General features: G+C 36.4%; 1 protein-coding gene and 1 pseudogene across 5 annotated transcripts in view; both read right to left on the bottom strand.

The window, feature by feature from the left end:
* Positions 1 to 13291, bottom strand: part of PIAS1 (protein inhibitor of activated STAT 1) — a 242001-nt gene that overhangs the window by 110754 nt on the left and 117956 nt on the right. The gene's annotated exons all lie outside the window — the stretch shown is intronic.
* On the bottom strand, positions 12850 to 12949 carry LOC140521801 (U6 spliceosomal RNA; annotated as a pseudogene).

Genomic DNA, 13291 nt, shown 5'->3' with positions numbered 1-13291 from the left:
CTCTCCATATTTGAATGTAAGCAATTTATCCTTTAACCTTCCTAACCATTGTTCACATTTACCTTTCACGTTTCTCTTAAATCTTGTGTTTGAATAGCACAGATTCTACATAGCTCTGGTTTTTACCAGGAATGCTTAGAAGGCCTCTATTTCCAAAAAAGTATATTTTGTCTCCTTTAGGATTATGCTTAGTTTTCTAAGTAAGTTGTACTTGGCTTTAAGTGTATATATTCTTTGCTTTTAGAATACTGTATTCTAAATTCTCTGTTCCTTTATAGTAGTAGTAGATGATAAATCATGTGTAACCCTGACTGTGGTATACTCGGATTCTTTCTTTCTAGCTGTCTGCAGTATTTTTTTCCTTTGACCAGGAAGCTTTAGATTTTGGCATCGTTTTCCTGGAAGCTCATATTCTGGGAGATAATCAGTGGTATTCTGTCCTATTGTTTTAAGGGGTCTGGCAGTTTTCTCTTGTGATTTCTTATGTTATCTGGGGACTATTTTTAGGTCATAATGTTCAGGTAGTTCAATAATTCTTAAATTTTCTCTCCTTGATCTGTTTTCCAGGTCAGCTGCTTTTACTGTGAGATACCTTACATTTTCTTCTATTTTTTTTTTCAGTCTTTTGGGGGGCATTCGTTTTAATATTATTTCTTCTTTTCTTGGCTTCTATTTGGTCCACTCTAATTTTAGGGAGTTTGCTGCTTAGTCAATGTTTCGTTTATCTTGAGTGCTAAACTATTAATTCTTTATTCATTTTTTTCTTCCATAGCTTTCATTTATTTTCCAATTTCTTCCTCTAGCCTTGTTTCATTTATAAAAAAAAAAAATTTAAACTCTTGCTTCATCTTAGAATTCTAGTTAATTTGTGCTCAAGCTGTGCTTTTCTGAAATTTTGTTTTTAGATGTTTTGAAGTCATTCTCTTCTGGATTTATCTCTTACATGATCCTGCTTCCATTACAACTCTTTGTGCTTGGATTTTTTGGTTGTTGGTCTTCCAGTCTACTTTCTGACTTTGGGTTTGATATTAGGGCTGGACTCTGTATACTTCTGGAGGGAATCTCTGGGCTGTTTTCCTGTTGCGGTTTTCTTAGGGTATTGAGTGTTGTGTTATTCCCAGATTTTATAAACAGCTCAAGGTGGAGATCTGCAAGCTCTCAGTGCTCCCAAAGTAGTCAGGGCAAAGTCTGATTGCTGTCCCCCTAGTCTGAGCAATATAAGAGAAGACAGCTACCAGACTATGCCTCTATCAGCCAGCTAGGAAGTTCTGCTGCTTCAGAGGGACGGAACTGCAGGTTCCCCTTGATACTGTTTAATCGTAAGAAAACTAAATACCTGAGGTGCTCCCGAGCTTGATGATGAACTACCTGTATAAAAAATGGAATAAAATAAATCTAGGGGTCAAACAGTTCAAAAAAATAGGATAGAAATTAAGGAAGGTGAGTGGAAATGAATTCTCTAAACCTTTCTGGCCTCAAGGGCATATGGCCTAGCAACAGAGAGGGATCACAGATTAGGATTTAAGAAAGATTCCTTTACTAATTAAAATTAATCTGCATTTAACGATTAATTTTTAAAAGTACAAAGATGGGTGAAAAGTCCATTTCTATTTCAAAGAGGAAATATTTTAAATGTACTTTAAAAAAATCTGTTTATTCTATACAAAAAAAAATTCTCAATAAAAAAAGAACATCTATTAAGTGGGAAAATGCTCAAACTTCCTGATGTCTTCTGTTTAGATTTATCTAGTTTTCTAAAACCAGTCACATGAAAAATAGTTAAGTCAAAATGTGACTATCTTGTTTCCTACATATCTTTTTCACACCACAAGTTACAATATTCAACTTCACATATCAAAAGCTACACTAAAAACTTTTTTCGTGTTTTTCAAAAAAGAACTCCTACCTTTTCTAATTAATGTTAAAGTTGCTTATATTTTAACGTGTCATCGGTTCCAAGATTTAGTTTCACCATTTCAGGCCTACTAAAAATAAGTGTTTGTACATAAAAAAGTATGACCACTTCTTTTAAAACTGTAACAGAGCTTTGTATCATATGGTGTGGATAACACTAGCCATCAAAACCCATCCATCACTTACCTGATATATGTTACATACTTTATTAAAAACACATACCAGCAATTCCAATACATCAGGAAGAATCTTAATTATGCCACAATAAATATTTACATATTCAAAATGACTCATTTTGATTAAGGAAGAGGTACTCAAGATACAATATACATTGAACAATAATTTTCAAAAAAAAAAAAAAGAATAGAACATCATACTTATACTAAAAATAAAGTGAAACATAATTCAATTTTTGGTAATTCAATCAAAAGATTTCAGGATGTTATATAGCTTTCAAGGTCATTCACTACTATTTGGATCAATAATGTTGCCATACAATATCATAATACTATTTTTTAAAAAATCCTAGTCACCTGTACTTTCTGATTGTCTATTTTCTAGATAACTACTGAGTTTTCTAGTTTTCTTATTTCTTCATCACTTATTCCTAAAGCATAAGTTATAGTAAAATAAATAAAAAGGAATGTATGTTATGCTTAAGCTAAAAGGGAACAATATACTTTATTGGAACTCAACATACAGGAAAATACAATCATATAATGCAGTTAAAAAATAATAACTCATACCTACAGTATTTATTTTTCATATAAAAACCATAGTAAGACAAGATGCAAACCTCTTATGGTTTTCCAAATAGTCAAGAAGGCATATTCATGTGAGGAAATGGGTTTGGTAGTGAGGGGGGGGGGGGGGGGGTAGAAGGGAGGGAGGGAGGGAGGGAGAGGGAGGGAGAGAGAGGGAGAGGCATGATGATGATGATCAATGGGAGGAGAAACAAATGATTTCTGTTTATTTTGTCATTTTTACACTGCAGTATACAACAGACTATCTGGACAAAAGAGGAAATGGATGAGGTATTTGTGAAATATCACAAGCCTGAAGCAGAGGCATAATATAATAGTGAGGTAGATTCTGAATTAGCCAGAAATCTGCTGGAGTTCTCTCTCCTCACCAAAAATAGAACAATTATAACTTCTTGATTTGCCTTTGTGATAATTTCATTTTTCAAAAGGGTGGAAGACCAACAAAGGGAAATGCTATTCTCGACCTGCTTCTTACTAATAGGGAAGCACTGAATGCTAGATGGCAGTGTTAGGAACTCTGAGGGAAAGTAACCTCCTGAAAGTTGTAGTAGAGGAGGAAAGGAAATATGAGAATAGTTTGACATGCACCCTAGATTTGGGGAAAGAAGATTTCAAAGGGTCCAAATCAAACAATCAACAAACCTTTAATAAGTCCCTATTATGGGCAGGCATTGTGCCAAGCACTGGGAATACAAAAAGAGGTAAATTCAGTCTTTGTCCTCAAAAAGCTTACAATCTAATGGGGGAAATAACATGGAAACAAATATCTATGAAGCAAACTATATACAGGTTAAGTAGGAAATACTTAAAAGAGGGAAAGCACTGTAGTTAAAAAAGGTGAGGGAAGGTTTCCTGAGGAGGCAGTATTTTAACTGGCACTTAAAGTAAGTGAGGGAGGTCAGTAGTTGGGGCAGAGGAGTGAGAACATTTCCAAACATGAGAGACAGTCAGAGAAAATGCCAGGAGTTGAGAGGTGAAGGTCTTGTTTGTAGAACAGCCAGGAGTCCAGTATCACTGGATCAAAGAGAATATGTTTTAGGGAGTAAGGTATAAGAAAGCTGGAAAGATAGGAAGGGGCTAGGTTATGAAGGGCTTTGAATATCAAACAAAACATTTTGTATTTGTTCTTGGTGGCAAAAAGAAGCCACTGGAGCTTACTGAGTAGGTGAATGACATGATTAGACCTATGTATTAGGAAAATCACTTTAGTGGTTGCATGGAAAATGGTAGGGAGTGAAGAGAAACTTAAGGCAGGCTGATCCACCAGCAGGCTATAGCAGTAATCCAGGCATGAGGTGTTGAGGGCCTACACTAGAGTGGTGGCAACGTCAGAGGAGAGAAGAAAAGATTGGCAGGATCCTATATTGTAAATGGCTAAAGCACTGGACTTGAAAGTCAGAACACCTGAGTATGAAGTCTAGGTCGAGGCTTACTAACTATGAAACCATGGGCAAGTCACTTAACTTCTCTCTCACCCTCAGTTTCCTCATTTGTAAAATGAGGATAATAACCTACACCACAGGATTGTTGAGGATCAAATACACTGTGCTGTGAAAAACTTAAAGTAAGCGGCAGTGAGATGGTGCCTTGAAGTCAGAAGGACCTGAGTTCAAATCCAGCCTCACACATTTGACACTTATGCTGTGTGACCCTGGGCAAGTCACTTAACCCTGACTGCCTCCCACAAAAAAAGAAAAACTTAAAAGTACCATATACTAACTATTGTTATTATTGTTGTTACTACACAACGGAATGGTAGATATTCAAGACTGAAATGCTGAAGACACTGGGAAAAAATTTCCATAAGCATGGCATTTATCTGAAAAGACTGATATGGAAGCACATGAAATTCACCAACTAATCAAGTGTTTAAAAGAAATGTGTACTGAAAATGGAAGTCAGACTAGGTAATAGAGGCTGAATTTAAGAGTTTTGTACCATCTTGTAAAAATAGTATTAAGATCAAAAGTTCAGAATAAAGGAAGGCCAGAAATAAAACAGGACTTTTAAGCTGTACTGGGACAAAAAGTGGGATCAAAAAAGGGATAAGAACTTTGTTTGTGGGTGGGACAAAGAAAAAATAATTAAAAAAACCCACTAAGATGGTTGTTCTTTTGTTTCTGTTTCTTCTGCTAAGGAAAAATGAAACATTTAAAAACAAACAAATACAGAAGAGAACAGATGGAAGGTCAGAATGAAGCACAGACAAGTACATCAGTTCTGAAAGTAATTTTATTACATTTTTTTTTGAAAAAGCAAGCTATGGAGATACCATTTCACACCCATCAAACTGGTCAAGATGATAAAAAAAGGAAAATGATAAATACTGGAGGGGATACAGGAAAGCAGGTATATTAATGCACTGCTGGTGGAGCTGTGAATTAGTCTAGTCATTGTGATGAACAATTTGGAACTCCGCCCAAAAAACCATTAAACTGTACATACCCTTTGACCCAGTAATACCACTGGTAGATGCATACCCCAAAGAGATCAAAGAAAGGGGGAAAGGACCCATATGTACAAAATATTCACAGCGGCTCTTTTTGTGGTAGCAAAGAATTGGTAACTGATGGGATGTCCATCAACTGAGGAATAGCTGAACATGTTATGGTATTTGAATACCAAATACTATTATTGTATTATAAGAAATGATGAAGCAGATGGTTTAAGAAAAACCTGATAAGAGCAGTATGAATTGATACAACGTAAACAGAAATAGGAGAATTTATACTGTAACAACAATATTATATAGAAAATCTACTTTGAAAGACTTAGAAACTCTGATCAATACAATGACCAAAGGTCTTATGATGGAACATGCCATCCACGTCCTGACAGAGAACTAATGGAGTTAAGAGTGCAGGCTGAAGGGAGGGTGAAGCCAAGACGGCAGAGTAAAGGCAGGGATTCATTTGAGCTCTCTCCCAAACTCCTCCAAACACCTTTAAAAACGACTCTAAACAAACTCTAGAGCAGCAGAACCCACAAAAAGACAAGAGTAAAACAAATTCCAGCCCAAGACAACTTGAAAGATTGGCAAGAAAGGTCTGTTGCACCAGGATGAACACAGTGCAGCGTGGACACAGAAGACTGGATCCCAGCAAACTGGAAGCAGGCCTTGCGGTGACTGAATCACTGGCAGCAGTGGTGATTTCCAAGCTTGTCAGCCCACAGATGCCAAAGACAACATAGAGAGCTTGTGGCCACTCACAGATCAGAGTACAAGGCCAGGAGAGGAGTAAACACTTTTCCTTAGATCATACCACCTTTTAAGAAATGAAAACTTACAGGTCCCTAGAAATATCTCTGAAAACAGCTACACAAAGCCCTGGAAGCTTGGGAGCCCTATCTTAACAAAGAATTAAAAAGTCAAGTAATGATGGCTGGGAAAATGAGCAAACAACAGAAAAAAACTCTGAGGTATGAAACAAAGTTACTATGGTGATCAGGAAGACCAAAACACGCAGTCAGAAGAAGTCAATAAAGTCAAAGCTCCTACGTCCGAAGCTTCCAAGAAAAATATTAATTGTTCTCAGCCCATGGAAGAGCTCCAGAAGAATTTTGAAAATCAAGTTAGAGAAGTAGGGGAAAAATTGGGAAGAGAAATGAGAGTGATGCAAGAAAATCATGAAAAACAAGCTAACAACTTGATAAAAAAAAGACACAAAAAAATACTGAAGAAAATAACACCTTAAAAAACAGACCAGGACAAATGGTAAAAGAGATCCAAAAAGTAAATGAGAAGAATGTCTTAAAAAGCAGAACTGGCCAAATGAAAAGGAGGTCCAAAAGCTCGCTAAAGAAAATAATTTCTTAAAAATTACAATGGAGCAAATGGAAGTTAATGACTTTACAAGAAATCAAGAAGCAATAAGACACAACCAGAGGAATGAAAAAATAGAAGACAATGCAAAATATCACATTGGAAAGACAACTGAAAAATTACTGGATTACCTAAAAGCCATGATTAAAAAAAAACAGCCTAGACATCATCTTTCAAGAAATTATCAAGGAAAACTGACCTGATATTCTAGAACCAAAGGGTAAAACACCACCAGACATCTCCGGAAAGGGCTCTCAAAATGAAAACTCCCAGGAATATTATAGCCAAATTCCAGAGTTCCCAGATCAAGGAGAAAATAATGCAAGAGCAAGAAATGTACAATTCAAGTGTCATGGAGCCACAGTCAGGATAACACAAGATTCAGCAGCTCCTACATTCAAACGATTGGAGGGCTTGGAATATGATATTACAGAGGGCAAAGGAGCTAAGATTAGAACCAAAAATAACCTCCCCAGCAAAACTGAGTATAATCCATATGGAAGAAAAATGGACATTCAATGAGATAGATGAATTTCAAGCATTCTTAAGAAATGGCCAGAACTGAACAGAAAATTTGACTTTCAAATACAAGACTCAAGAGAAACATAAAAAGGAAATGATGAACAAGATATTTCAGAGAAAACTGGAAGAATTATATGAGCTGATGCAAAGTGAAATGTATTGTGTGCAAGTAACAGCAATATTGTAGGATGATCGGCTGTGAATGACTTAGCAATATAATGATTCAAGACAGCTCAGAAGGATTTATGATGAAAAATGTTATCTATCCAGAGACAAAGAACTGATGGTGTCTGAATGCAGACCGAAGCATCCATTTTTTTAACTTTATTCTTCTTGAGTTTTTTGGTCTGTTTTATTTCACAACATGACTATTACAGAAGTGTTTTGCATGACTACACATATATAACCTATATCAAATTGCTTGCCTTCTCAATGGGGGAGGGGAGGGAAGGTAGAGAATTCAGAACTCAAAAGTTCTAAAAATGAATGTTAAAATTGTTTTTACATGTAACCAGGGGGAAATGAAATACTAAATAAATTTTTAAAAAAGAAAAAAGTATACAGGCTGAAGTTTATGTTCTTTTTTTTCTTTTTCTTGCCTTTTTTTGGAAAACATGATGAATGTAGAAATTTGTCGTTCTGCAGTGCTCATGGAAATTTTGATGCTTAAGTTCAGAATAAAAATTTTTTAAATTAAAAACGTAATCATGCATTCATTCAATAAACATGCAAATTCCTGTGAAAGAGGTTCCTTCTGGTGTTTCCTTGGCAGAAAGTCACAAATTCTCACAGGCTAACTTTCTCTCCCAATCCCTTCCTGTGTAAGGAGCTAAAGAAGAAACAAATAAGAATAAAATCAGTCTCTGCCTTCAAGGAACTAAGAAGCAGAAAATTTTAAAGCAACTGTCCTCCCTAAGAATCCTCTGAAATATTTTCATACAGATTCACAAAATTCTAACTTTGAGATTAGGAATAGGGACTGAATCTGGGATTTCACTGATTGTGGAAAATCCCTCTACCACGATTACTTATTTCTTTAACAAAACTGCTTATTCTTACTGTTGCTAGTTAGAGCGCATTTAATCTGGAAGACAAGGTGTCATGAAATTAAATGGATCTCATTTTAAGTATAATAGGCTAAAACTGGAAGTGTACACCACAAATCATGGAAGAAATAACCTTCAATATGTTGACAAATTTATCATGAATTATCAGTGTTGTTTTCAGATTATTCATTTCTAACCCTTTTCCTATATTTCTGAAAGGATATTTCTCTTTTAGTAGTTGTGCTCCAGGACAACATGATACAATGCTAGATTTCGAATCAGAAAACATGGGTTCAAATTCTAGTTTGGGCAAGTAATTTAATTTTTCCTTATCTGTAATAATGAGCAAGTTGAACTAGGCTCTGAGATCTTGTACACTTCTAAATAAATCTATGCTAAGCCCTAACCACATTAATGAAAATCCAGCATTTCTAAAATGGAAGAAAATGTAAACAAAACATTCCTGTGTACATTCAAGTAAAGCAAGGAAGTCAAAGTGCCAACCTGTCATTTGAAAATTTTAAAAATGATTACATAAAGATGCTGAAATGTAATATTTGTTATTTTAAAATAATTACAGACAGTATGATAAAATGGAAAGAGCCTTGAACTATATGTCAAAAGATTTGGATTCAAATCAATCACGTGCCCTCAGTTAAGTTTAAGTTTCCTCATCCGTGAAATAGGGATAAATGATAACACTTGTATTATTTACCTCACAATTTACTATGAAGAACCAAGTCTGTAAAACACTTTGTAACCACAAAATATTAGGTAAGCCGTATCTCACATGCTTTGAAAACCTTAAAATGGTATGTGTTACTTATTACTAAAGACTGAAAAAAAGTTCAGCTCAACATTTCTCAAGTCTTTATTTTACCGGCATGTCAATTATTTCAAATCAAATTAGGCTTGCAACAATTTAGCAATTTAATAAACATTATTAGCTTTAGTAATACTGGAAGGTATGCCAGTTTGGAGTCAGAGAACTTGAGTTTGAATCCAGTCTGCTAATTAATTACTTACCTGTACCCTTGGTAAAGTAATTTAACTAAGCTCTGTGGATACAATTAATAAAAAGAAAAGTTCCTGTGGTGAGGAATAATATACAAAAGAAAGGAGGGGGTAGAGACACAAGGGGGTACCCAGGCAGTGGGGGCATCTTGTTCTGTGGAGTAGAAACCAAGCAGAGTAGCAGATGGAATGAGCTTTTTATAACGTCCCGTTTCTGCCCTCTAAACAAGAAGGCCCTGGGAGGATGTGGTGCTCCACTCTCCATCCCCTCCAATAAGAGAGGAGAGGAGGCTAAGGAAGGCTGAGGAGGCTGACAAGTCAAAGCTTGAGTTAGCTGCATGGTGATTAAAGATGATGAGCTGACCCAGGGAGGGGCATCCTGTTCCGTGGAGTGGAATGGAAGAGGGAAATAACTGAGATAAGGAAGGGTGGTGTCAGCCTGTGGAGGGACTGTGAGATCAAGGAGTCTGACATGTCCCAATTTATGCTTCCAGTCAGTCTAGGGGCCATGGGAAAAATGGACTGAAAAGGCTGCGAAGAAATTTGAGATACCTACAGCAGTAATCTAGAGTAGGTAATAAATGAAGGTTTTAACTAGGGTAGTGGCCAGAGTGAGAGACAAGAATGGGAAAGATTCAAAAGGTACTGCAGGGGTAGAGAACTGCTAAAGTTTTGGACTGAATGAAACCCAGTCAAATAAAACCTAAGATTTTGGACATTAGAGATTGGGTCAGTAGTAGTGCTACTAAGAAACAGTAACACTAAAAATAAGATCAGATTTTGTGGGAAAGAAAAGCACCTTGGTTTTAGACATACTGAACTGAAATTCTTGTGAAACACCTAGATGGCCATGCTGATTTAGAGATACAGGCTTCGAAGTCATCTACATAGACTCCTCCAAAAGAAAAACTAAAGTACTAATCAAGAGTATGAAGTGCAAACAACCTAAAAAACTAGAAGCACACACCTCAAAGCAAAAAGTTCTTCATTTGTTTGTGTCATGGACCCTTTTGTCATCTGATAAAGTCTATGGACTCCTCAAATAATATTTTAAAATGAGCAAAACATATAGGAGTACAAAGGAAACCAATTATGTTGAAATACAGTTGTCAAAAAATAAAAGGTCACAGACATTTTAAGCACCCCTCCTAAAGGATCAGGAAGAAGGCAAAGTAACAAAGTAACAATGAAAAAGAAGTTTAGAAAAGAAGGAAAAAACCAGAATTTCCTGCTCTGAAGTTAAGGGAGAAAAGTCAACGGAATTAAGCCTTTAAATGTGATTAACTGGTCACTGATAAACTAAGAAAACACTAAGAATGAAGGAGGTAAAAGGCTGCAAGAGGTTAAGGAGAGAAAGGATGGTAATTTTTCAAGAACTCAAGCCGTTTCCAAACTCATTGTACATATTCTATACATTATATATCGTACATGTGATACAGCTGTCCTTCACATACTCTACGTTCCAGACAAACTGGGCTTCTTTCTTCATAGACATGACATCACCTATGCCCTGTTCTAGCCACACCCCAAGCTTGGAATGCACTCCCTCTTCACCTCCAACTCAAAGAATTCCCTTACCTTCAAAACTCAAGCCCCACCTTATTTTTATTACATCTTTTCTGATCTTCCTCAGACCCCAGGGGAATAGGACACTGGGGCTGAAGTCAGGAAGACCTAAGACTTCAAATCCAGATTCAATTCCTTTTCTCTCTTGTACTTAAAAAGTCTTGCTATTTTTTATAAATGTATTCTATCTATAGTGATATATAAACATGTCTGTCTGATAGAATTAAGCTCCCTGAAAGAAGACACTTTCAATTTTTTTGTCTTTGCATCCCGAGAACCACGCACAATGACTGTACATAGCAGCTGCTTAATAAATGCTTGCTGGTATATTTTTATATGAAAGTAATCTAAAAACAAAAGCTATCAATAAAAATAAGATACAAAAATTTTTTAAAGCATATAATTTTCCCCAATGTAGTTAATAATATCTATAATTCATTTATACAGTTAACTTCTTCACTACAATTCTATAATAAAGGTAATAAATAGGTGAGTATAATTAAGTAGTAAGTAAAGATAGGTAGGTATTATTATCCCCATTTTATAGATGAGAAAACTGAAGCCAAGGGAGGAATAAAGTAATTTGCCCACAGTCACAGCTAGTGAAGTGGCAAAGACTTGAACCCATATTCGATGATATGGCTAGGTTTCTTTCCTTTATGGGGGGCAAGGGGGAGGCAATCAGAGTTAAGTGATTTGCCCAGGGTCACACAACTTATATCTGAATCAGAATTTGAACTCAGAACCTCCTGACTCCAGGGCTAGTGCTTTTATTCTCTGTACCACCTAGCTGCCTCAGTATGCTAGGTTTCTGTTTTCGTTTTTTCCAATTAAAGCAGCAAAGTTAAGTTTCCACAATAAGTTATTGTTAATTGATGAAGTCATTGAGAATAAGTTAGATAATAATAAGGTCAACAGAGTGCAGGTGGACTCAACCAATCAAAAGACAGACAGTGGCCTTCAGAAAATTACAAATCTACAGGTAGCTGGAACTGGCCAAGAAAAATGACCTAGAGTTACTTGGGAAGGCTCTTCTTTACTGTGCTTGCTGAAGGAACCTCATGCACATAAGCAGACACACATGCTACATAAAATTATCCCTCCATTTTCTGATCATGGGTCCTATGTTAAAGCATGTTTGGGAGGGGGAATCACGCTAAGGGGGGTTACATAATGGGCATGTAGAGAAGATGACCTAATGGAGAATGGATCAATCCATCTCCTGGTGGGAGGATCTGTCTTGAACTAAACAGTATATAGCTCATCTTGCTTCTGTATTCAGTGCTCCCTCCTCCTGAAAAGAGGGAGGGGGTCCACTTTGATCAAAGTGTTCTATTTCTCTGAACTCGGCTATAATAAATTTTCCTTGATACTGAGTGGGATAGGTTTAGTGAAGACTTCTCAGATTGTAATTCTTCTCCCAGGGGTGAGGTAAGACCTAGAGGCTCAAGGTTACAATATTTTTAGAATAGAATAGTTCCATATAAGGATATAAAACTGTGTAGTGTATTAGGGTCTCAATGATTGGATAAAACTTACATAATTCCTCGATGTCTTCATTTCAAAAGGGATTGGTTAGATTTCGTGTCTAGAATGTAAGATCATATTCTCAGCTAATGAGGATAATGGTCAGTGGGGGAGGAGGGACTTGCGTTAGGGTCTATATAAATCACTGCCTTTTCTTTGTCTTTGGCTTTCCTACTCCAGATGAACTGGTGTAGGATTGTCCTGATTCTCGAGAATCTAGTAAATAAACTTTCTGTCATCACTTTGAGAGGCCTCTGAGTAACTGATTTAAGTAGGGACCTGAGCCATCCCACGCAATACCTTTTTAGTGTCAAATGTGTTTCTAACACAATTATACATTCATACAAGCCAACCTAATGAAATGTGGGAAATAGGTTCAAGCTAAGAGAAAAATGTAAAGCAAAACATCTAAGTAATGCAACAACTGAATAAAATTCTTCTGTGTCTACAATTAGAAAACTAATTTTCACAATTCCCTAATCTCTATGTGTCAATATGATTTAATTAGTGAGAACTCTCTCCAAACTGTACTCTTAAACTCCTTAAGCTCTCAAAGTGTTAAGTGACTTGTCCAGGGTCACATATCTAGAAATTGTCAGGGACAGGCCATGAACTTAAGACTTCCTAATTTTCCAAAAAAGCATTCAATCCACCTCATCAAGCTGCCTCCCTCATAAAGGTAACCTTGCTCGAGAATTTTCATGTCATTTTTGTGGAGCCATGATAATCTTCTCTGTATGGTTTTAATTTTAAAGTATATGCTAATGGAACATTCTAAGTGCCAGATAATTCGCAAATTCAATGGTCTAGGAATAGTACAAGGAGTGTTGACTCTTAAGTTTCTTTCTCCAAGCAACATCACTAAAAGTAAGGCATTTTCAACTGTTTTCAGGGTCATGTGGAGGTCTCACCAGCACGTCAAAAATTCAAACACTAAAACCAAACCCTTCATTCTCCTCAACATCTCCCAAACAAAATTAGCGCCTCCTTCTCCTCTATCCCTGTTCATGGTACTACCCTTTCCCCAACCATTTAGGCTCTAACACTCTGCCCCCATTCCTCACATCTAATCTACTGACCCTCATTATAGTATGTCTTCTAGAAGCACCAAGGCA

The sequence above is a fragment of the Notamacropus eugenii genome, chromosome 1 (assembly GCF_028372415.1).
Source record: "Notamacropus eugenii isolate mMacEug1 chromosome 1, mMacEug1.pri_v2, whole genome shotgun sequence".
NCBI classification, from domain to species: Eukaryota; Metazoa; Chordata; class Mammalia; order Diprotodontia; family Macropodidae; genus Notamacropus; species Notamacropus eugenii.
This window is presented reverse-complemented; position numbering and strand designations above follow the sequence as displayed.